The sequence below is a fragment of the Artibeus jamaicensis genome, unplaced genomic scaffold (assembly GCF_021234435.1).
Source record: "Artibeus jamaicensis isolate MK-2021 breed Jamaican fruit bat unplaced genomic scaffold, CSHL_Jam_final contig_786, whole genome shotgun sequence".
NCBI lineage: Eukaryota > Metazoa > Chordata > Mammalia > Chiroptera > Phyllostomidae > Artibeus > Artibeus jamaicensis.
This window is the reverse complement of record NW_026521971.1, coordinates 1,999,423-2,020,412: the sequence shown is the minus strand read 5'-3', so window position 1 is coordinate 2,020,412 and position 20,990 is coordinate 1,999,423. Positions and strand designations below refer to the sequence as shown.

General features: G+C 46.9%; 1 long non-coding RNA gene and 1 pseudogene across 1 annotated transcript; both read right to left on the bottom strand.

Moving 5' to 3' along the window:
- Positions 1 to 6,123: 6,123 nt before the first annotated feature.
- Positions 6,124 to 14,478, bottom strand: LOC119037671 (uncharacterized). The gene is made up of 3 exons (XR_005080259.2): positions 14,458 to 14,478; positions 14,058 to 14,189; positions 6,124 to 6,453 (listed from the first exon to the last, which is right to left on the bottom strand). It is a non-coding gene; the product is annotated as an uncharacterized LOC119037671 (long non-coding RNA).
- Positions 14,479 to 14,505: 27 nt separating this feature from the next.
- LOC119037704 (cell cycle progression protein 1-like) lies at positions 14,506 to 20,724 on the bottom strand (annotated as a pseudogene).
- Positions 20,725 to 20,990: the final 266 nt, after the last annotated feature.

Genomic DNA, 20,990 nt, shown 5'->3' with positions numbered 1-20,990 from the left:
GAGGGGCAGACAGGCCACGTTTCCGCTTCTCCCCCTCTGTTTCAGGAACACGCAGAAGGGAGGAACAGCAGGCAGTACACCTGGAAATGAAGCGCTGGCGCACATGTGGAAAACCAATTCTGGGGATCCAGGGCTTTTCCGACACGGTGCAGCGTGGACATTCGCTCAGAGCAGCCTCTGCAGGAGCTCAGAGGCAGAGCAGGTCGCCCCCACGCCACGCGGCGTGTGCCCAGCCCTGTAGCCAGCAGCCTCACCCCTCCGTGGGCCACAGAGCTCAGAGATCTAAGGGCAGCCGGGAGGAAGAGCTACATGGCCGACAAAGGTAACCCAACCTGACCGGGAGCAGAGGTCTCAATAGCAAGATGTGGAAGACGGGTGACAGCAGAATGTTGTTCTCAAAATGCACAGGGGGAAAAACTGGTTAACCTAGAATTCCGTGAACAGTAAACGCTTCTTTCAAGAATTAGGATGACCTGAAAATATTGTTTTGAAAATAGACTTTTTTAAAGAGCAGTTTTGGGTTTACAGCAAAACTGAGCAGAAAGTCCAGAGTTTTCAGATACCTCTGATCTCACACGGGCACAGCCTCCCCCGCCCCATCAATACCTGGGTACGAGTGTTATAGTCCGTGAACCTACCTTGACAGCCATTGTCACCCATCAATGTCATTGTCACGTTAGGGTTCACTCTTGCTGTTGTACATTCGATGGGTTTCGCAACATGTGTTCACCACTATGATATCATACGGGGCGGTTTCTCCACCTTGAAACTTCTCTGTGCTCTCTGTGCTCTGGGTGCTTTCATCCCACCTCCTCCCCAACCTCCAGAAACCACTAACACTTTTGCTGCCTCTCTGGTTTTGCTTTTTCCAAATGTCATATCAGTGGACTCATACAGTAGGTAGTGTTTTCAGATTGGCTTCTTCAGAATATTCACCTAGTAATATGCATATAAGATTCCTCTATTGCCGTGGCTTGATAGCTCATGGCTTTTTAGCCCTGGATAATATTCCACTGGGGATGTAACACATGTTATTTGTTCACTGTCTGCTGTAGGCCATCATGGTGGTTTCCATGTTTGTCAATTATAAATAAAGGTGCTGTCAACATTCTTGTGCAGGTCTGTGTGTGTGGCTATAAATTATTATTTTTAAAGATTTTATTTATTTTAGAGAGATGGGAAAGAGAGGGAGTGAAACATCAATGTGTGGTTGCCTCTCACATGCCCTGTACTGGGGACCTGGCCTGTGACCCAGGCATGTGCCCTGACTGGGAATCAAACCAGCGATGCTTTGGTTCACAGGTGGCTATAAATTATTCACTTATTTCTGTAAATATCAAAAAGCATGATTGCTGGGTCACATGGGAAGAGCATGTCTATTTTTGTAAAAAACTGTCAGAGTGTCTTCCACAGTGGCTGTCCCATTTTGCAGTCCCACCAGCATGTAGGCGGTTCCTCCCGCTCCACATGCTCACAAGCACTTGGTGTTGTCAGTGCGCTGGGTTTGGCTGTGCTAGCAGGTGTGTGGTGAGTGGTAGCTCATGGCTTTAACCTGAAGTTCCACAATGACATACGATGCGGAGCAGCTTTTCCTAGGCTTGTTTGCATATGTATATCTTCTTCGGGGAGGTGTCCATGTCTGGTGCCCATTTTTTAAGTCAGCTGAAAACATTTTAAGATGAGTAAAAAAAAGAGAGCGTATTACCAATAAACTCTTACTAAAAGGGCTTTGCTTGATCATACTCACAAAGGAGATGAATCATCTCAGAAGGAATGCAAGAAGGAATTATACAGTTACTACTTTGTACAGGATGATGTTATCTTCCTCCAGAAATGATTTACTGTTCTTCTAGAACACAGTTAGTGTTAAGAACAGGTCATCTTAATTGAATCTGAAAATCAGCTGATGGAAAACTGGGTTTGGTTTTAAAAGGCTGGTCTATTTGAAGTTGCTTCTTACTCTCAGAGTCTAACTCTTCAGGGGCCCCCGTGGAAAGCCCCTCCTAGTTGGGGGCCCTGAACTCTCATTTTTGTTCCTCTCTACCCATGAGACTGCCCCAAACTCTGCTTTATCCGCCCCTCAGCCACGGCTCTTCTCTCGGCTCCTCAAACCCTCGACCACAGCTCCCCCATCTGTAAATGTTCCAAGGCAAAAAGCTAAGCCAACTGTCCAGCTCGCTTCTACACTTTCCTTCGAAGAACTTGGTCTCTTAGGCTTTCACTGCCATGGTAGCTCCCCAATTCTTTCAAGCAGTTTAAAAAGGACTTGACAAGCTTTCCTACTCATTCTGACCACAAGTTCCAACTTGAGCTGTCCTGGTTTTTGCAGAGGCCAGAAGGGCAAGTTGAATGGGAGTGTGAGAGGGACCGGCGCTCTTGCCTTTTCGTGGTGACGGTCATCCAGGAGTGAAGTACTGTGCTGTACCCTGCCTATGATTGACCTTCTTTTTTAAAATGTTTTTTTTAAAAGATTTTACTTATTTATCTTTAGAGGGGAAGGGAAGAAGAGAGGGAGAGAAATATCAATGTATGGTTGTCTCTCGTGCATCCCCTATTGGGAACTGGCCTGCAACCCAGGCATGTGCCCTGACTGGGAATCGAACCACAATCTTTCGGTTCACAGGCCCATGCTCAATCCACTGAGCTACACTAGCCAGGGCTGTGATTGACCTTCTTGATCCAGATTGGCATAACTTCAAGGCCTTCCACTTGACTCCTACTTCATAGATCCAAGAGCCCCTACAAAAGTTCTCCCAGGTGCTGGGAGTATTTATCCTAGGTATAAAGAATGGGAAATATAGTCCCGGGGTGTAAAAAAGCCTTATGCCACAGCTCCATTTATCATCCTATGAAAGTTCCGCTCCGACCAGAGCACCTCGGAAGCACTCAGGTGGGCCCCCTACCGGTGTCAGCCAGGACTGCGCGTGCATCAGTTTTGGAAAGTCTGGGCACTTCCTGTACCCGGGCGAGGCGAGGCTGAGGATGACTCAGACTCTTTCGTAACGAACTGCGGAAGGTTTATTGCGTGTACATTTGGCGGGATTGTAGGGTCCTCTGTTGAATGAATGGAGACTGGATATAGGAACTGCCTTAGATGTGGGAAGTCGGGGAAGGGCCTGGTTTTCCCCTGTGGTGGCTGATACCAGGCCTCTGCCCACAAGCTCTTGATTCTGTCTGACTACCTGCCCCCTGGGCAGCAGGTCGATTGATTGATTATCCGCCTGTAGGATCATTATCCTTAAAGTGCCTCTAGGAACACTTTAAGGTCTTCACAACTACAGGGATCCCTGAGAGTCAAAGATAAGGCACCCTGATTGCTGCTAGATTCATGCTGCTCGGGTTTTTTTTTTAATTTTACTTTTTTATTGAATGCATTGGAGTGACATTGGTTAATAAAATTACATAGCTTTCAGGGGTACAATTCTATGACACGTCATCTGCATATTGCATTGTGTGTTCACCACCCCAAGTCAAGTCTCCTTCCGTCCCCATGCCCTCTGCTCAGGTTCTGACACTCACATGTTCCTAACCGAGGTCTTGTGGTCCCACCCTTTCCTGGCAGTGACACAGAAGAGTGTCAAAGGTGCACGACTCCGAAGCGCTGCAGAGACCTGCACGTGACCGGACCGCGAGCCCCTGTTTCAGCTCAGACTGCCCTGCGGCTGCAGGAGATAAGGAGGGGCCTCCTTTAGCTTTGCCTCGGAAGTCGTCCGGCGTCCAGAGCAAACCTTAACTCGGAATCAGGCTGCCCCGAGCCTCCAGTCGTCTTCGGGAAGCTCTCCAGTGCCATCAAAAGAGTCACCGCGTTCTGTGATCCGAGCAATTCACGGGGTTCTCACACATCCCAGCCACTCCGCCTTCCATTGTTTTCCTCTTCAAAGTCGCCAGAGCTAAAAGTTTAGGAGACGGAAGAGCCACCGGATGTTAGCAGTTATTGCCAACCTACTTGTCCTCAGTAACAGGTTTTTGCTATTTTAGAGAGGCGAGCAGTCCAACTACACAATTTTTTTCCAAGGGTATGTTACCTGGGATACCGAATGCCATAGGTCTGTCCCCTCGGGAAGCAGAGTCTGTGGCAAGGATGAAAGGGCTGGCAATTTACCTGGGCATTGTGAGCCCGGGTTGGTGAGGTTCAGGGAAAAAGGGAGGTGAGACAAGAAAGATGTGCAGCAAGTGACGCGATACATCAGGGTGAAGTGACACATGGCTGTACCAGCCACAGAGTCACACCGACACATGGAGCCCCTCAGCAGGTATGTTGGATCATTACGTGGAATTCCTCCAAAAGTGTTGGAAGGAAAAAGTAGGCCTTACCACAGCAGAGCAAATTTATGCACCAGCCTCTCTTTCCCTCTCATACCCCATTGGTCAAGGTTTTCTCCACAGGAGCGTTCCTCCCGGATGGTCCAAACTGCATCACCTGGCCCTGGGCCGCCAGGGAAGGGGCCAGGCTGCATGCGTGGGACGCGGCGGTTCCCCCACGACCAGAAGCGAAGGCGCGACCTGGTGTGGGTGGCAGTGGAGGGATCTGAGAAGGCACGGAAATGTGTGGCCAATGCCAGTGAAAATGACAAAAACTGATGTAAGAAGATGGAAAATCTGAAGGGTTTAGAACCATTAAAGAAATGAAATAGTTGTTTTAAAATATCTCCCTACAAAGAACACACAAAGGCCAGCTTTGCAGGTGAGTCCTCCCCAACTGTCAAGTCGCAGTAATGCCGGACATAAACTCCTCCAGAAAATGGACAAAGTGTAGTATTTCCCAGCGGTTCCTGTGAAGCTAAAATATATTATAGTAAACTCAGAGGAAGACAGTATTAGCAAATTATGATCTTATATGTAATCACGAACATGGACACAAAAATTGTGAACAAAATGCTTTGAATCCGAACCAGCACGTGTGAAGGTTATTACATACTAATGAAGTTCAGTTTGTTCCAAGAATGCAGGATTCAGCACTAGAAAATTGATCGATTGCTTGATTCATTTTAGAGAGAAACGAGAAGGCAGAGAAAGAGAGAGAAACTTCAACTGTGTTTCTCCACCCGTCCATGCATTCACCAGGTGCTTGCTGCGTGTGCCCTGACCGGGGATCGAACCCACAGCCTTGGTGTATCAGGATGATGCTCTAACCAACTGAGCTACCTGGTGAGGGCCGGAAATTTCTCAGTGGAATTCATCGCATTAACCAACTAAAGAAAGAAACCACATAGCCATGCACAAAGAGCATTATTGAAACTTAATATCTACCCTGGCTGGTGTGGCTCAGTGGATCGAGTGCCAGCCTATAAACCAAAGGGCCACCAGTTCAATTCCCAGTTACAGCACATGCCTGGGTTTTGGGCCAGATCCCCAGTGGGGGCCGTGTGAGAGGCAACCACACAGTGATGTTTCTCTCCCTCTCTCTATAAATAAATAAATAAATAAATAAAATCTTTTAGAAAGAGAAACATAACATCCATTTATTAAAACTGCTTTTAGCAAAGTTGAAACAGAACGGAATGTTAATCTGATAAGCTTACAACAAGTACTGTGCTCAGTGGCGGGATGTGTTAAGTGTCCCCGTCAAAGCAGGGCAGCACAGGATCCGCCCGGCACAGGCCCGCGGGGCACCGCACGCACCAGGGACACCACAAGTTGCAGTCTGCATTGCGACAACTTCCCACCAGATGGAAGTCAAGTGTCTTGAGGAAGAGGCTTCCTTTTTCCTATGTGCACAAAGGCCTGGCGTGGGCTGGTGGTGGCCCTGGGTACTGTCACCTCCACTCCTATTAAAAACTGTGACTCGAGGTCCTGGCTTCACAAGAGATACGAGCAGAACTACTTAGTATGGGGACTGTATTGCAAGAAACAAAAGTCGTATATTCATATAGCACATGTATGCAGATGACACAATATGACAAAAATAAAACCCAAAAGAACGTAGAGCCACTCAAATAATGGAAAGGAAACAGTTTATTTAACAAATTGCTGGATCACATCCCAAATCGATTACATGTATCTGCAACAAATACCACTGTAATTTTAAGGATATTTATAATACTTACCAAAAATGAAGTGCCAGAGAATAAATCTCAGGAAAAAAATGGGAAAGAATTTAAAACTTTATTGATCTATAAACTGATCTATAAACTCAGTGTAGCTCCTCTCAGCGCCCCAGCGACCGGGAGGCTCACTAAAACACACACGGAAGAATGAGGGTCCGTGCACAGCCAGTACAAGCTTGAAGAAGACTGAGCTGAGAAGACGTCCACTGGGTGTCCGGCTTCAGTAATCAGGTCAGGGTGCTGCTGGCATGGGGGGAGAGCAGTGGTCCTTGGCAGAGGATGCTTTCCCCCCGCAGGGGAATGTTCGGCAGGTTTTGGTTGCCACAGCTGAAGAGGAAGGAGGGGATGCTGTCGTCATCGGTGGGTACAGCCCAGGGATGCTACTGAATAACACGCAGGACAGCCCCTACGACAAAGAATTATCCCATTTAAAATGGCACTAGTGCCAAGGTTGAGGATCCGGGGGAAGAGATAGACTAATTAAAAAAGGAAAGAAAATATGACCTTGGAGTGAGCATATCCAGCTGGGAACAGCTGGCACACACATATTGGGTAATTTCAGGAGAGTCTGTTCCATACAGGGACTGTTACAAAAGCAAGAACAGGGTATGGAGAAACCCCAAGGGAGAGTGCCGTCCCCTGGGGTTAACAGGAACTGTAACAGGACAGGGGACAGCTAGTAAGACCCAGAGACTCAGAGGGCTGCGCAGAGAGGGCCCAGGGCACGGCAGGGACATTCAGTCAAGGGCCACAGCCAACCTGTAGCGACTGCAAGGAGAGAACTTAGAGGACAAACACCCTGACTTTAAGGACCTCTGATCGCATGTCAGCGCTGCTCATGGCCAAACCCGGTGGGAGCCCTGACCAGGGAAGCAGTGAACACAGCCCAGACAGGTCTGCCTCCCCTCCCTGGGCCCAGGGAAGGCTAGAGAGGGGCTGGGCGCAGATCTGAAGGCGCAAACGGGAGCTCTCCAGCCAAAGGAAAGGATTTCATGAATAAACTACCCAAAGCACAGATCCCTGGAGCAATTTAACATTTATCAGACTTGAAAGGGCACAAACTAAGACAAATATAGAGCACTTTATTTTTTAAAATATATTTCATTGATTATGTCATTACAGTTGTCCTAGTCCCCCCACTTCATTCCCCTCCACCCCACACACCCCCTCCCAACCACATTATCCCGCTTTAGCTCATGTCCGTGCGTCTTACATTTTTTAGCTTCTACATTTCCCACACTACTCTTGTCCTCCCTCTATTTTCTCCCCACCATCTATGCTACTTATTCTCTGTACCTTCTCCCCGCCTCCTCCTCCCACTCCCCTGTTGCTAACCTTTCATATGATCTCCATTTCTGTGGCTCCGCTCCTGTTTTAGGAGTCCACTTAGTTTGCCTTTGTTTTAGGTGTGGTTGTTAATAACTGTGAGTTTGCTGTCCATTCACTGTTCATATTTTTATCTTCTTTTTCTTAGATAAGTCCCTTTAACATTTCCAGAAAGGAAAGAGGAAGAGCAACAAGTGGAAAACTTATTTGAACAAATAATAAAGGAGAACTTCCCCAATCTGGCAAAGGAAATAGACTTCCAGGAAGTCCAGGAAGCTCAGAGAGTCCCAAAGAAGGTGGACCCAAAGAGGAACACACCAAGGCACATCATCATTACATTACCCAAGATTAAAATGAAGGAGAGAATTCTAGAAGCAGCAAGAGATAAGGAGACAGTCACCTACAAAGGAGTTCCCATCATACTGTCAGCTGATTTCTCAAAAGAGACCTTACATGCAAGAAGTGGCTGGAAAGAGGTATTCCAAGTCAAGAAATCCAAAGACCTACAACCAAGATTGCTCTATCCAGCAAAACTTTCATTTAGAATGGAAGAACAGATAAAGTGCTTCTCAGATAAGGTCAAGTTCAAGGAGTTCATCATCACCAAGCCCTTAATATAGAGCACTTTAAATGACAAAGGAGTAGTTTCCAGAATGTGTAACAAAATCCTCTTCATCAATAGGAAAAAGATAAACAACCCACTAGAAAAGTTTTTCAGAAGGTAAATGACATGAATAAGCATTTCTTAGAACAGGAAACACAGATGGCCAAGAAACGTATAAAGAGATGTTCGGCCTTGTTAGTAGTCAGGGAAATGCAAAACGGAACCACAGTGAGATAACACTTCACACCCACCAGAGAGGCTAAAATTAAAAAGGCAGATACTGCAAGTCTTGCCCAGGCTGTGAAGTACAAGGAATTCTCACACGCGGGACAGCAAACGGGCACCTCTGACACGCGGTGCCTAGCGACATGGAGGGCGCGTGCACTCTGACCCAGCGTCTCGGCCCGCAGCGTGTTTTAAAGACGCTCCTGCACCGATGCAACTAGCAAGTATGTTCCTCACAGCATTGTTTTTGAAAATAAATGGTAATATGGCATGTGAATTGTAACTGGAAAATATTAAAACCTAGCATGTTTGTTTTAGAATGATCTTCGATTCACAGAAAAACTGTGAAGAAAGTACAGAAAGTCCCCATGTACTCCACACCCATTTCCCTCTAACAGTACGTGTTACATTTGTACGGTACGTTTGCACACTAATGAACCTCAGGTCCTTTTTCTCTTCATCTTTACCTGAGGATATTTTTATTGATTTTTAGAGAGAGGGGAAGGTGAGAGAGAGAGAGAGAGAGAGAGAGAGAAGCATGAATTGGTTGCTTCTGTACGTGACCCACAGCCAGGGCTCAAACCCGAACCCAGGTAGATGCCCTGACCAGGAATCAAACCCTCAGCCTTTCAGTGCACGGGACGACACTCTGGCCACAGCTCCATGTCCTTCCTTAAAAAATTATTATTTTAATAGCTGAAACTGAAAAAAAAAAACCCTATGTATTAGTGTGAAATAGATGCATAAATCCTGGCTCACTGTTCATTCACTGGACTGCGGTCAGTAAGACCGATACCGTAGCATAAATGAACACACAGGGTCAGCACTCACGAGTCCCAGAAGATTTTGCTGAGCAGCAAAAGCGCGCCTTAAACACCTCCAACACGAGTCCATTCATAAAATGGCCAAAAGTAGGCAAGATAAAATATAGAATTTGAGGATATTCACATATGTGATAGAACTTAAAAATAGCAAAGAAATGATTAACCACAACAATGGAGGTGGTGGCCACCTCTGGTGGGGGAGTGGGACGCTCACACACCTCCCGGGGACAGGGCGGTGGACACTCGGATTTTTATTTTGTTATGTTTTAAACTCTACATGTAGGTCGTATTTTCTTTTGTGTCTGTATGTTTCATAGTAATAATTTAGAAAACTCTGCCCTGGTTGTTGTCACTCAGTGGATTGAGCATGGGTAGGCTGTGAACCAAAGTGTCATGCGTTCAATTCCCAGTCAGGGTACATGCCTGGGTTGCCAGCCAGGTCCCCAGTAGGGGGCGCATGAGAGGCAACCACACCTTGATATTTCTCTCCTCTTTCTCCTTCCCTTTCCCTCCCTCTAAAAATAAATAAATAAAATTTTTATATATATAAAAGAAGAACTCTTATCCCCTTGCAGTTTTTTCTCCCTAAAGCATATTTTCCACCCAGTCCTCATCCTCCAGAATTCTGACTCGAGGCAGAAGGCGACGTGTCAAAGCAAACAGGAACCAAGCTCTCTGGGCCCAAACTCAAGAAATGTGACCATGTCTTCTCTTATCATTCTTTCAAACCCCAGCACACATCATGGTTTTTCCTGTTTCTCAGAAGCTGAAAAAATGCTGACATAATGTAATGAGTGGAAGTGAGGCCGCTCACACAGATCCACACGGAGCCCTGGGCATCACCCCAGCTGCGGTCAGAGCAAAGGCCAAACCCAGGCCCTTCATCAGGGAATGACCCTAAGTTCGAAGCATCACGGAGCAGGTTACTCTTGCTGTGAGAGCAAGTGAGGCCACCATCATCTGCCCAAAAAGATGCCTTCCATAGCAGTGAGAGGCAACTTCTCAACCTGTCCCTCCACCCAGGGGCAGCTGGGCTCCGGGCACTGGACTCCAGTTGGGGCCTGGGAAAGTCTGCCACCGCCGATGTGCTGCGATGTCTCCATCCTCTGCCCTCCCTTGTATGTTCATGCAGTTGTCCACCCATCCACCCAGCAAACGCTCTCTGAGCACCTGCCATATGCTAGGCTCTGCTCTAAGCCCTGGCAACCCATCAGGGAGCAGGGGGCAGCCCTGTTCTGGCAGCATCGTGCCCGGACGACAAATGAAATTGTGCTAAGTGCCATCCAGGAAAGACAGACAAAGGTAGAAGTAAAGCAACCCAATGTGAAAGTGTGAGCCGGAAAGTCAGGCAGCCTGTGTTCCTGTTCCGCCTCTAGCACCTGTACTTTGGGCAAGGTAATCAGCCTTTCCAGGCCTCCGGTTTCCTTTTTATAAATCAGAAGTGATGATCAAACCTACTGAATGGTGTCGATGAACGTTTATTCTTTAAAAGAATGTGTTGACCCCCTCTATGTGCCAGCACTAAGGATAGCAGTAAAGATGACTGGCAAGGTCTTGGCCTCAAGCTTCTTACACTGTAGCGAAGGGAGAGTCGCTTTGATAAGCAAAGGCCATTTCTGATAGCGGTATGGATAGGGACTGAGGTGACAGAGCAAGATGAGGGAGGTCGGTGCTGGGAAGCAAGGGACTCCTGAGAAGTCAGGGAATTCCTCTCTGAGAGGGTGACGTTTTAGAGCTAAATGGTGAGAAGGAGCCAGCCATGCGAAAGGCTGGGGAAAGAGAGAGCTAAGCAGAAGGAATTAGTAAGAGTGAAAGTCCTAAAGGGGCAATGAACTTGGGGTGGTTGATGACTAGCAGGAACACATTCACATTAGGAAAAGTGTTCCCCCGCTTTGAGTTCCATTCTCACTAAGGTGATAGGCCTCCCTGGACCTGGGGGTTCCCCCTCCCCACACTGCCTCCTGGCCCTGGAGCCCTCTTCTGGAACTAAGATGCACTGGGAGCCCCCAGGCTCCTGAGACCTGAGTGAGAAGACCCAAATTCCCATTTGCCCAAGTGTAAGCCCAAAGCCTTTGCCAAGATGTCTGTAAGATCCCAGGGGCTGGTGTTCGCAGGACCACCACTGGGTCCCTGCTCCTCCTGCTCTCTGTGGAGTTGGTTCATCCAGAACATTCTACAGAAATGCTGCTCCTGTTCTGCACACGACAGAATGCAGCCCTTTCCGCTGACTGCTGTTCTCACAGCGAAGTTGGCCAGCCACCCAGATGGGGCAGGAGCAGTCTCAAAGTGAGCACGTGGGTTCCTGTTCTTTGAAGTCCTGCGCCCACCCCACTGTGGTGGGTTTTCCAGTTCTCCACCCTGGCTTTCACTCCCCTTGTCTCTAACCTTTTGCCATCTTGCCAGCTCCTCCTGCCTCCTCACCCAGTTACAGTTCATTTCTAATACCGAGCCATTTCTGCAGCCCTTTAGTGAACTCAGCTCCCTACCTCCCTCTACTGGCTGGTTCAGATATTTCCCCCCAAAAATTCCTGCTGAAGTAGGATTCCTGACAGGTTGCAAGGCTGCCATGGAAAGCCCCTGCACACACAGTGGTTCTAGGTGTTCAAGGTGCTTAAGACACATCAGAGAAACAAACGAAGGCTGAAGGAAGCCAAGCTCTGTTCACCATCCTCTGGCCGAAGTAGTTTTCTGGGTGTTGTCATACCCCACACCGCCCTCTAGTGGCTGGCAGGTGTTAATTCTAGAACCTACTGTCCTCACTTCAGAGTCCAATCACTAGCCTTCCCAGCATTATCCTCCATAACAGCCCATCCATCAAGGGTCTGCAGAGTCAGGTCCTCAGACCAAGTTCTGTATTCTGCACAGGAGCCATTACTCGTCGTAGGGGAGGAGCTGTCGACTGAGGTGCCTCTCGGCAGTGTCTGAGTCCAGTCAAGGAGAGTGAGCTCGGGCCAAGCGTTGAGAGATCCTTGCCCTGGCTGGTGGCTCGGTTGATTGGAGCGTTGTCCCGTGAACCGAAAGGTTTCAGGTTCGATTCCAGTCGGGGCACATATCTAGGTTGCTGGTCTGGGTGTGCAGGAGGCAGTGGGTTGATGTTTCTCTCCCTCTTTCTCTCTTCCTCCCACGGTAAGTGTGACTGGCCCACGGGCAATGACAGAATCAGAGTTGTGACCACACATCGCTTCTTATTTCCTCACCTATCAGGTCCTGTGTCAGCTCCATGGGGAAAGGGGCCGTCAGCTGGTCACTCAGATCCCAGCACAGTGCGGGCACCCCGAAAACGCCGGTGGCAGAAGGAGTGGGTGCAGGAGTGAATGAGGGTGGTGAGGGCGTCTCATTCCCTCCCGCTGCCTCCTCACCCTGACCAGAGTGCATGCAGCATGCAGTCTGGCTCCTAACTCGGCTTCCCACTCGCTCCCTCCCCTGCTCTCCCACCTCCAGCGCCCACGTGACCATTTCCTTGGCTCTCCTCTGGCCTTGGTCCCCAAAATCTGCCCTTGCTGTCAGAGTGCTAGGCTAGACATCAGGAGTCCCAGCTCTGGCATCAGTCAGCTCTTGTCTCTCGTGATTTAATGAAGTGGGTCTCCCTTGGCCCCAGGGTGTGGGGGGGGGCGCCTTGGGACTGCGGTAGCCTGACCCAGAGTTCTTCCCTGTCTCCCTCTCCCCTCCCTCTCTCCCCCTCCCCTCTCCCTGGTACTGTCTATCTCTTTGTAGTCCTACCTCCTTCCACCCGGAACCCCTGGGAACTGCTGGTCAGATCTCCATCAATATGGTTTGGCCTTTTGAGAATGTCCCATTAATAGAAACAAGCAGTATGTAGCTTTCTGAGACCAGCGTCTTCGACCCAGCATGATGACTTAGAAATGCATCTCAATTGTATGTTTTATTTTTCTTCCTTCCTTATTTACTTTAATAACTAATTAATTTTGCTGAGTAGTATTTCATCGCCTGGAGGTATGAGTGTGTTTCTCCATTCACTTGTTGGATGTGTGAGTGGTTTCCAGTATTTGACAATTATGAATAGAGCTGCTATAAACATTTGTGTATGGGTATTTTTTGTGAACGTTTCCCTGGGGTAAATACCGAGACAAAGAATTGCTGGGTTGTATCATAAGTGTATGTTCAACTTTATAAAGAAATTGCCAGGTGGCTTTCCAAACTGGCTGTGTTATTTTGTATTCCATCTGTAATCTATGAGAATTCCAGCTGCTATCTCCTCCCCAGCACTAAGTCTTGCCAATATTTTTATTTTTATTATTCTAATAGACATGTAGTGATACCCCCATGACAGTTTTAATTTGAATTTACCTAATGCAATAATGTAAGACTAATAATGTCCAAACATTTGCATAAATGTAATTATTGATATATTATGGCTTCAGCCTGACATTCAATATTTTGTTTTCTGTTTGTTCTTTCATTTCTCATCTTTTTATTCTCCCACCCACCCACCATCTCCTAAGTTAACTATGTATTTTACCTGTTAGTCCTTTATCCAGTACAGGATTTATAAATATTTTCAAATGTCTAATTTGACTTCCCATTTTCTCGATGATGGCATTAATTAGCTAATTAATTTATTTATTTTTCTCCATTAATCTATTATCTAAACCCTGAAAAAGGATATTAAATTAATCTGAAGTGTAACCATAGTATAACCATGCCAGAAAGACTGAGCATTATACTTTCATCCTATAGGAAAAAAAACCAAACAGAAATGGACAATAAAATAATGAGATGCATTTTCATTATTTTTCTTCCTCTCCTGTAAACAAATCAACCCCTCTGCACTGGCTTCCGCCCTTGGCAGCGACATATACCCTCCCCCTGCCCCCACTGCACACAGAGCAAAGCCTCTTTTCCTCTCCTACAGCCGAAGCTCACACACAGTGTCTGTATTTACTACTTTTCTCTCTCTCTCTCCTCAGGCTTCTGTAACGGTGTCATATGAACGGTCCATAACACCATCCACGGACACCCAATTGCCCAGCCAAGAAGTGCAGTCCTTTCTAGTGTGTTTGACACACTTACATATACTCCTCTTGCTTGAGGTCATCTTTGGACGTCCATGATGCCACTCTCTGGTCCTGTCACTCTCGGCCTCCTTTTCCTACCACCCCTTACAGGTCGGCGTTCCACGGGAGTCTGACGAAGACTTCCAGACTAGACCACACACACACACACACACACACACACAGAGTCTGGGTGAGAGACAGTCACACTACAAGCAACGGCCAGCTGACCCTCGCCATTTGGACGTCAGGAGGCGCCTCCGAGCACAATTCCCGTTTGCAGTCCCCCTAACCCCACACTTTCTGGCTTTCCTTGTCTTGGTGATCTCACCATCCAACTCGTGACCCAGCCCAGCAATCTGGAAACCACGGTCACTTTCTACTTCCCCTTCTCAAGAAATACCACTAGTGTTACTTACCATGAGTTGCTCCAACCCGTCTCCCTGCTTTCACTCGTCCTCATCAGCTCAAGTCTGCACTATGTTAAAGGCCGTCTTGGCGCCGCCCTTTCCAAGTCTGTCACTCTTCCGGCTGCTGCTCGTGATCCAGCTGCTTGGCCAGCAAGGCAAGTCCTTGCCCCTAAAATGAGGCTCTTCGTGACCTAAATGTTTTTTGCTATTTGCACCCTGGCACTGTCTTGCCTCCCCAAAGCAGCATGTGTCCAGCTCTCCCACTCAAGGTTCCCTTTGAGTGGTCTGTCCTGGCCTAGCTGCTCGGCAAATTCATTTCTCCTTCAAAAGCCAGTTTTAAAAACGTCCACTCGAAAGGCCACCTCTTCACACATCTCCAGATGGAGGCCACTGTGTCCAAGGCCGCTACGGCTCCATTTCATGGATTTACCGAGCTCTTCGAAAGCTGGCGACTGCCTTCACAGCAAGAACTTCTCGTTTGTTCCCTCTGGCGGCCTTGCAGCGCTTTGCTCATGATAAGCACTAGATAATCATTTCAGGGCTAAAGTCACCAGACTCGGTCTCATTATGTTATAGACACATTACTTTTCTTCACAGAGATGGCTGTCACAAATGCAGAAAAATAAAGCTAACCTTCAAAGGTTAGTCAAATTTCACGTTACGGAGTATGGGACTCATAAGCACTAGACACAGTTAGTTTCGGTGGTTGTGTACCAAGCTCACACATTAAAACTTGGGGCTTCGCCAGCTTGGCCTGTTCAGTCACGTCTGTACCCTCACCAACAATAATTCTGTAGTAAGTGTGTTAAATATCATAGTTCAGTTGGTGAGTGGGATAGATGAATGAAAATAAGTGGGACATCCAAATGGTGAGCTGTGAGCTCTTCTGGTTTCAGAGTTTAAGTTCTTTGGAGCACACCTGGCTTCCCAAAAGTCAGTAAATAAAAGATTAAAGGAAAATAATCTCACTGAAGGTGACCGAATGCCTTTTCAGATAAACTAAACGGAAAAGAAACAAAATAAAATGTATATATCCTTAACTGATTTTTAAAAAATATTTAATTTACTTATTTTAAGACAGGGGACGGGAGGGAGAAACAGGGGGAGAGAAACATCAGTGTATGGTTGCCTCTCGTCTGCCCCCTACTGGGGACCTGGCCGGCAACCCAGGCACGTGCCCTGACTGGGAGTCAAACCAGCGACCCTTTGCTGCGCAGTCCAGAGCTCAGTCCACTGGGCCACACCAGCCAGGGCCCTTAACTGATTTCTCAGGTAGAAATTAAACTATTAGCTTAATTCAAGTTGATTACATGAAATTTTCTACTTGTAATAGCTATTAACTTGAAACTATACGGTTTTTAAAAATTTTATTTATCTTCAGAAGGGAAGGGAAGGGAAGGAGAGAAGGAGAGAAATATCAGTGTATGGTTGCTTCTGGTGCTTCCCCTGCTGGGAACTAGCCCCTGCTGGAAACTGGCCTGCAACCCAGGCATGTGCCCTGACTAGGAATCGAACCACGATACTCTGGTTCGCAGGCCCGCGCTCAATCCACTGAGCTACGCCAGCCAGGGTGAAACTATATGTTTTGATTTAGTTTATTTTAAACTCTCTGGCAATAAAGTACTTTTACAAATAGTACTTTTTTAAAATAAAAAGTACTTCACAAATAGTAATGTCCTAAGAAATACAATGCTATCCAATCTATAAATGTTAAAAACTGTTACAACATGGTGCTATGTGAACCAACCTGGGTCCATATGGAGGTGGGAAAGGGTGACCAAAGAAGTGTATGGATGGAGATACACATATCCATCTATCCAATTTCTCAAACACTCCACCATTATCTACCCGGCACTCCTTCATGCCTTTAAGATCATCTTTAACATCATTAACGAAGTCAGTGAAGAGCTGCTGACCATGTATGAAAAAAATGACTGATGAGCCCTGGCTAGTGTAGCTCAATGGATTGAGCATGGGCCTGTGAAACAAAGGGTCACCAGTTCAATTCCCAGTCAGGGCACATGCCTGAGTTGCAGGCCAGGTCCCCAGTAGGGGGCATGTGAGAGGCAACCACACATTGATGTTTCTCTCCCTCTCTTTCTCCCTCCCTTCCCCTCTCGATGAAAATAAATAAATAAAATCTTTTAAAAAATTATTGACAAATTGATCAAGTTCTTTCCGATGATGAAAAGTATCCAGTTTTTCTATTAAATTACCTTTCAACTAACTATCTAAACTCATCTATCCTTCCAGGATTAGGCACTTTCCTGTTTACAAAGTTAATGGATTCCTGTCAAGCACATTCAAATACAACAGAACAAGCTTTTCTGAAAGAATTTGAATTTTCGCTACAGCCATGTTCAGCACTAGATTTCTGAATTCGTACTTTATCTCAGTTCTTCAAAGTGAATTTGTAACAGGGTGCAGCCAAGAGGGGAGCCCCAGCTAGGGCTTTCTAAGGGGGTCCAGAAGAGCCTGGAGATGACGGGCTCCTCCCCACAGGGCCGCACCGGCCAGAATGGTGGCAGCTGTGGCCAATGGTGGCAGGAGCTGGAAATGGGGCTGCAGAGGAAGACTGGTGCTGGGATTCACACGGAGGTGCGACAGCCATTGGCCGCCTCCCTTTTTGGGACCATGCATCTGTTTAGGACCTTGTGGCTTTGGTGTCTTGATTGGGACCGTGTGGCTTGGGTGAGAGCGGGACCACGAGGCTTTGGAAGTGCTCCCTCTTGCCACGTGGAGGGTGCTGGGAGGGCTGTGTGAGTTTGTATTATTTCAAACCAATAATAAATTCTTTTCCTTTTCACTGATCTCTGGTATTAAGATACATCTTTCCTTAGGCAGCGAGCAAAATGAACCCAGTAGGTGGGGAGGAACCCCGGAAAAAAGAGGGGGTCTTTTATATTGTTCAGCCCCATCCCCCGGTCCGTTCTGTAACAAATTGGCTTTCTTCTCCTTCCCGCTCTCTGCGTGGCAGAGCCTCTGTTATTCTGGTTTTGTGACATACTGTGGGTTTAATAAATATTCGCTAAAAACTGTTGGCTTTGTAGCCATGCCTGCTTTTGTAGCACCAAACCTCTTGCTGCCCTTCTCGTCAGAGATACTCTTGGTGGTGCCTGAAATGTCCAAAAGTGGGTTTAATGGACTCCGAGACTTTTTTCAGATTTTCTTTCACAGCTTCTTTTACCTGCTTAGTTTTTTTTCTTTTATGGCACCTCACAAACTCCTTGGTAGGAGTCTTCGAGGCATCAAATGTTTCCTTAACTGAACCCCCAATTTTTTCCTTTGATTTATTTTTAGCCCTGTGGTTTCCTCTGCTCCCTTACTCGTTCCCATAAGTTTCTCGTTTTCCATTTTGATCTTGCCTCATTATACACTTTCCCACAAATCAGAGCACTGCCGTTCAAAGGGAACTTCCCCCCCAGCTCAGGGAGCCTTTCTCATCAGATTTCCACTTCCCCTGCTCAGGCAGGACGTGGGGAGAGCCCGGGCTGCCCACTGACCGCCCAGCCTTAACACCACGGTATTCGGTCATTCCCCCTCCTCAGCATGTTCGCTTCCGCCGGTGGAGTCTCCCTTTGATGAAGGCAGCTGTGCGTTTTCTGCTTTTCTTCTTCCAAATGCTGCTTATGTTTCCGATTTTTTGTAACTAGTTCAGTACTTGTCCCTTTATCTTCCCGTGTCCTCATCCATTCTCTTCGGTGCCACCTCTTCCTGTAGTGAAGACAAAGTTTTTCTTCCTTCTCCAGAGGTATTCTTAAATCCTGATCTTCTGTGTTAAGTTTCTTTTTCTGAACGTCAAAAGACAACTTCTTCCTGGCTTAAATTCAGTAAGGGCCCAGCTCTGTGCAAGACTTTCCCTCAACGACTTACGATCCGTAACAGACTCCTGTTACTGGTGACACTGGGAAAGAGAAGCCTTTGCATCATTCAGTTCCTCTCCATGTATCTCTGCGACTCACTGTTGATGCTCCCGAATCTGAATTGTGCCGCAGAGACGTCCAAACCCCAAGCTGATTATGATCACCAGCAAATGTATCACAGTACCGAGGCCACTGCTGAAACGGTGTTGACACAGCTCCTCCGAGGGGCCGGTTTCTAGTTTGGTGAGCAGTCAGCCGTTCTTCGGATTCTGAACTAGAAGCTGCCTTCCTCCTCCTAGTGCAGGGTGGCCTCAGGGCGGGAATGGCTGATGACTGGTTGCGTCCCTACCTGACCTGTCAGCACCAGACTGAGGTGAAAATACAGCTTCTGGCTGACAGAATGTGTAAGTTAAAGTCTTCTGGCCTCTGTGCTTCTGTAACAATTTTGGCTTCTCCTTGGTTTCCAGTTTCTCCTAACTTAGGTGGCTCAAGGGTAACAATATCAGAATTGTCACTGATCATCCCCAAATAGACATTGTCTGCAGGCAACTTTTCTTCCTCTCCCTCAAACACTGACTTCCTTTCCCCCAAAGCCGGATAAGCAGTTTCTCCCACTGACATGTGACGTTTCTGCTGCCCTCTCCCTGCTCTCACTGCTCGTGGCTCTGAAGACAAATGCTCCAGGCTGAGCTCACAGCTGTCACTGGCTGTCCCTGTTCGGAATCCACCTGCTCCATACAGACCCCCTCCTGACTGAGGGTGGTCCAGCCACAAGATGAATCACTGTCTCTGGCATTTTCAGACACTTTTCAGGCCTGAAGGGGCAGCGCCACCTCCGCTCCCCTGTGCTGGCTCCATGATATATTTTAAAAAGCAAAAGTTTTACATTTGAAATCGCGTTGTCAATTCTTCATTTAGGTAGCATGCTTGTGGAGTCATTGCTAAGAAATCTTCGTTTAAGTTTGCTTCTAAACATTTTACAGTTCAGCTCTTACCTGAAGGGCACATGCCTGGGTCCTTCTACAAGCCATTTCGAGTTCATTTTTGTGTGTGCAAGCCCTTCCTGCTGCACGTGGGCATTTGTTCCGGCACCACTTTCAGTTCATCTATTTCAATGCAGTAATCCACTCCGAGTTAACTAATTGAATCACCTTGGCACCTTTATTGAAAATGAATTGACTATAAATGTAAGGGTTTATTTTGGTACTCTCCATGCTGTTCCACATGTTACAAATATAAATTAAATAAATAAACATATATTTGTGTTTGTGTCAATACCACACTGTTTTGACTGCTGTACTATTATAGTAAGTTTTTATTTTTACTTTATTATTTTACATTGACTTATATTTGAAATACATATTGCATAAATTTAAGGTATACAACAGATTGCTTTGATACATTAATGTTGCAGTACGACTGTCATAGCAGCATTAGCTAACACTTCTAGCTACTAATGTTTATAACCTAGTTTTGTTCTCTCTAATCACTGAATTCTGTGTTAGGTCTCCGGGACTTATCTACCAGTTGCTTAAGTTTGTAACTTAACATCTCTCCCACCCCCATGCTTCCCAACCCCTGGTAACCACCATGTTACTGTCTGCTTTTAGGATTTTGTTTATTTTAGATTCCATGTGTAAGAGATATCATACAGTGTGTTTCTTTCTCTGCTCGTTATTTCTCATTTAGCATAATGCCCTCAAGGTCCACCCATGTTGTTGCGAATAGCAGAATTGTGTTTTTTGTCATCGCTAAATAGTACCCATTGTATAAATATGCCCCACCTTCCTTATCCATTCATCCGCTGACAAACACTTAGGTTGTTTCTGTCTCGGCTACTGTGAATAACGATGTGATGAACATGGGGGTGCAGAATCGGGCATAGCTCAGAGACGTTGAGGGTTTGGCTCCAGACCAAAGCAATAAGGGGAGCATCTCGATACAGTGAGTCACACCAGTCTTTTGCTTTCCCAGTTCTAATGCAGCATAGTGTGGTCTGTTGCAGTCTGTTAAGGGTATAACAGCATCATGTCTAAAGAAATGAACATGCCTTAATTTTCAAATATTGCTGAAAATTGTTCACCATCGTCTGAGCCTTTAGCGAGCTGCACTCGTTCTGCTGGTGGAGGTCTTGCCTCCCTGTTGACGGAAGGGCAGCATCTGTGAAGAGCAATGAGGAGAAGCACGATAAAACACAGCATGCCTGTGTCTTCTGGTACCCACTCTCCCTCCCTTCGAATATGTGTCCAAAAGTGGGATTGCTGGGCCACATGATAGTTCCACTGTTCATGTTTTGAAGAACCACTGTACTGTTCCCAAGTGGCTGCACCGGGTTACAGTCCCCCCAACAGGGCGGGAGGGTCGGCCCCTTCTCCCCACATCCGCCCCGGAACTCGTTCTCTCTCGTCTTCATGATGATCGCTATTCTCTTTTTTTTTAAAGGGGAGATTTAAAAATATATATTTTATGTATTTATCTTTAGAGGGGAAGGGAAGGAGAGAGGGAGAGAAATACCAATGTGTGGTTGCCTCTCGTGCATCCCCTGCTGGGAACTGGCCTGCAACCCAGGCATGTGCCCTGACTAGGAATCGAACCACAATCATTCAGCTTGCAGGCCCACGTTCAATCCACTGAGCTACACCAGCCCGGGGAGTCTTTCAGATAAGCAGCATCTGGCCT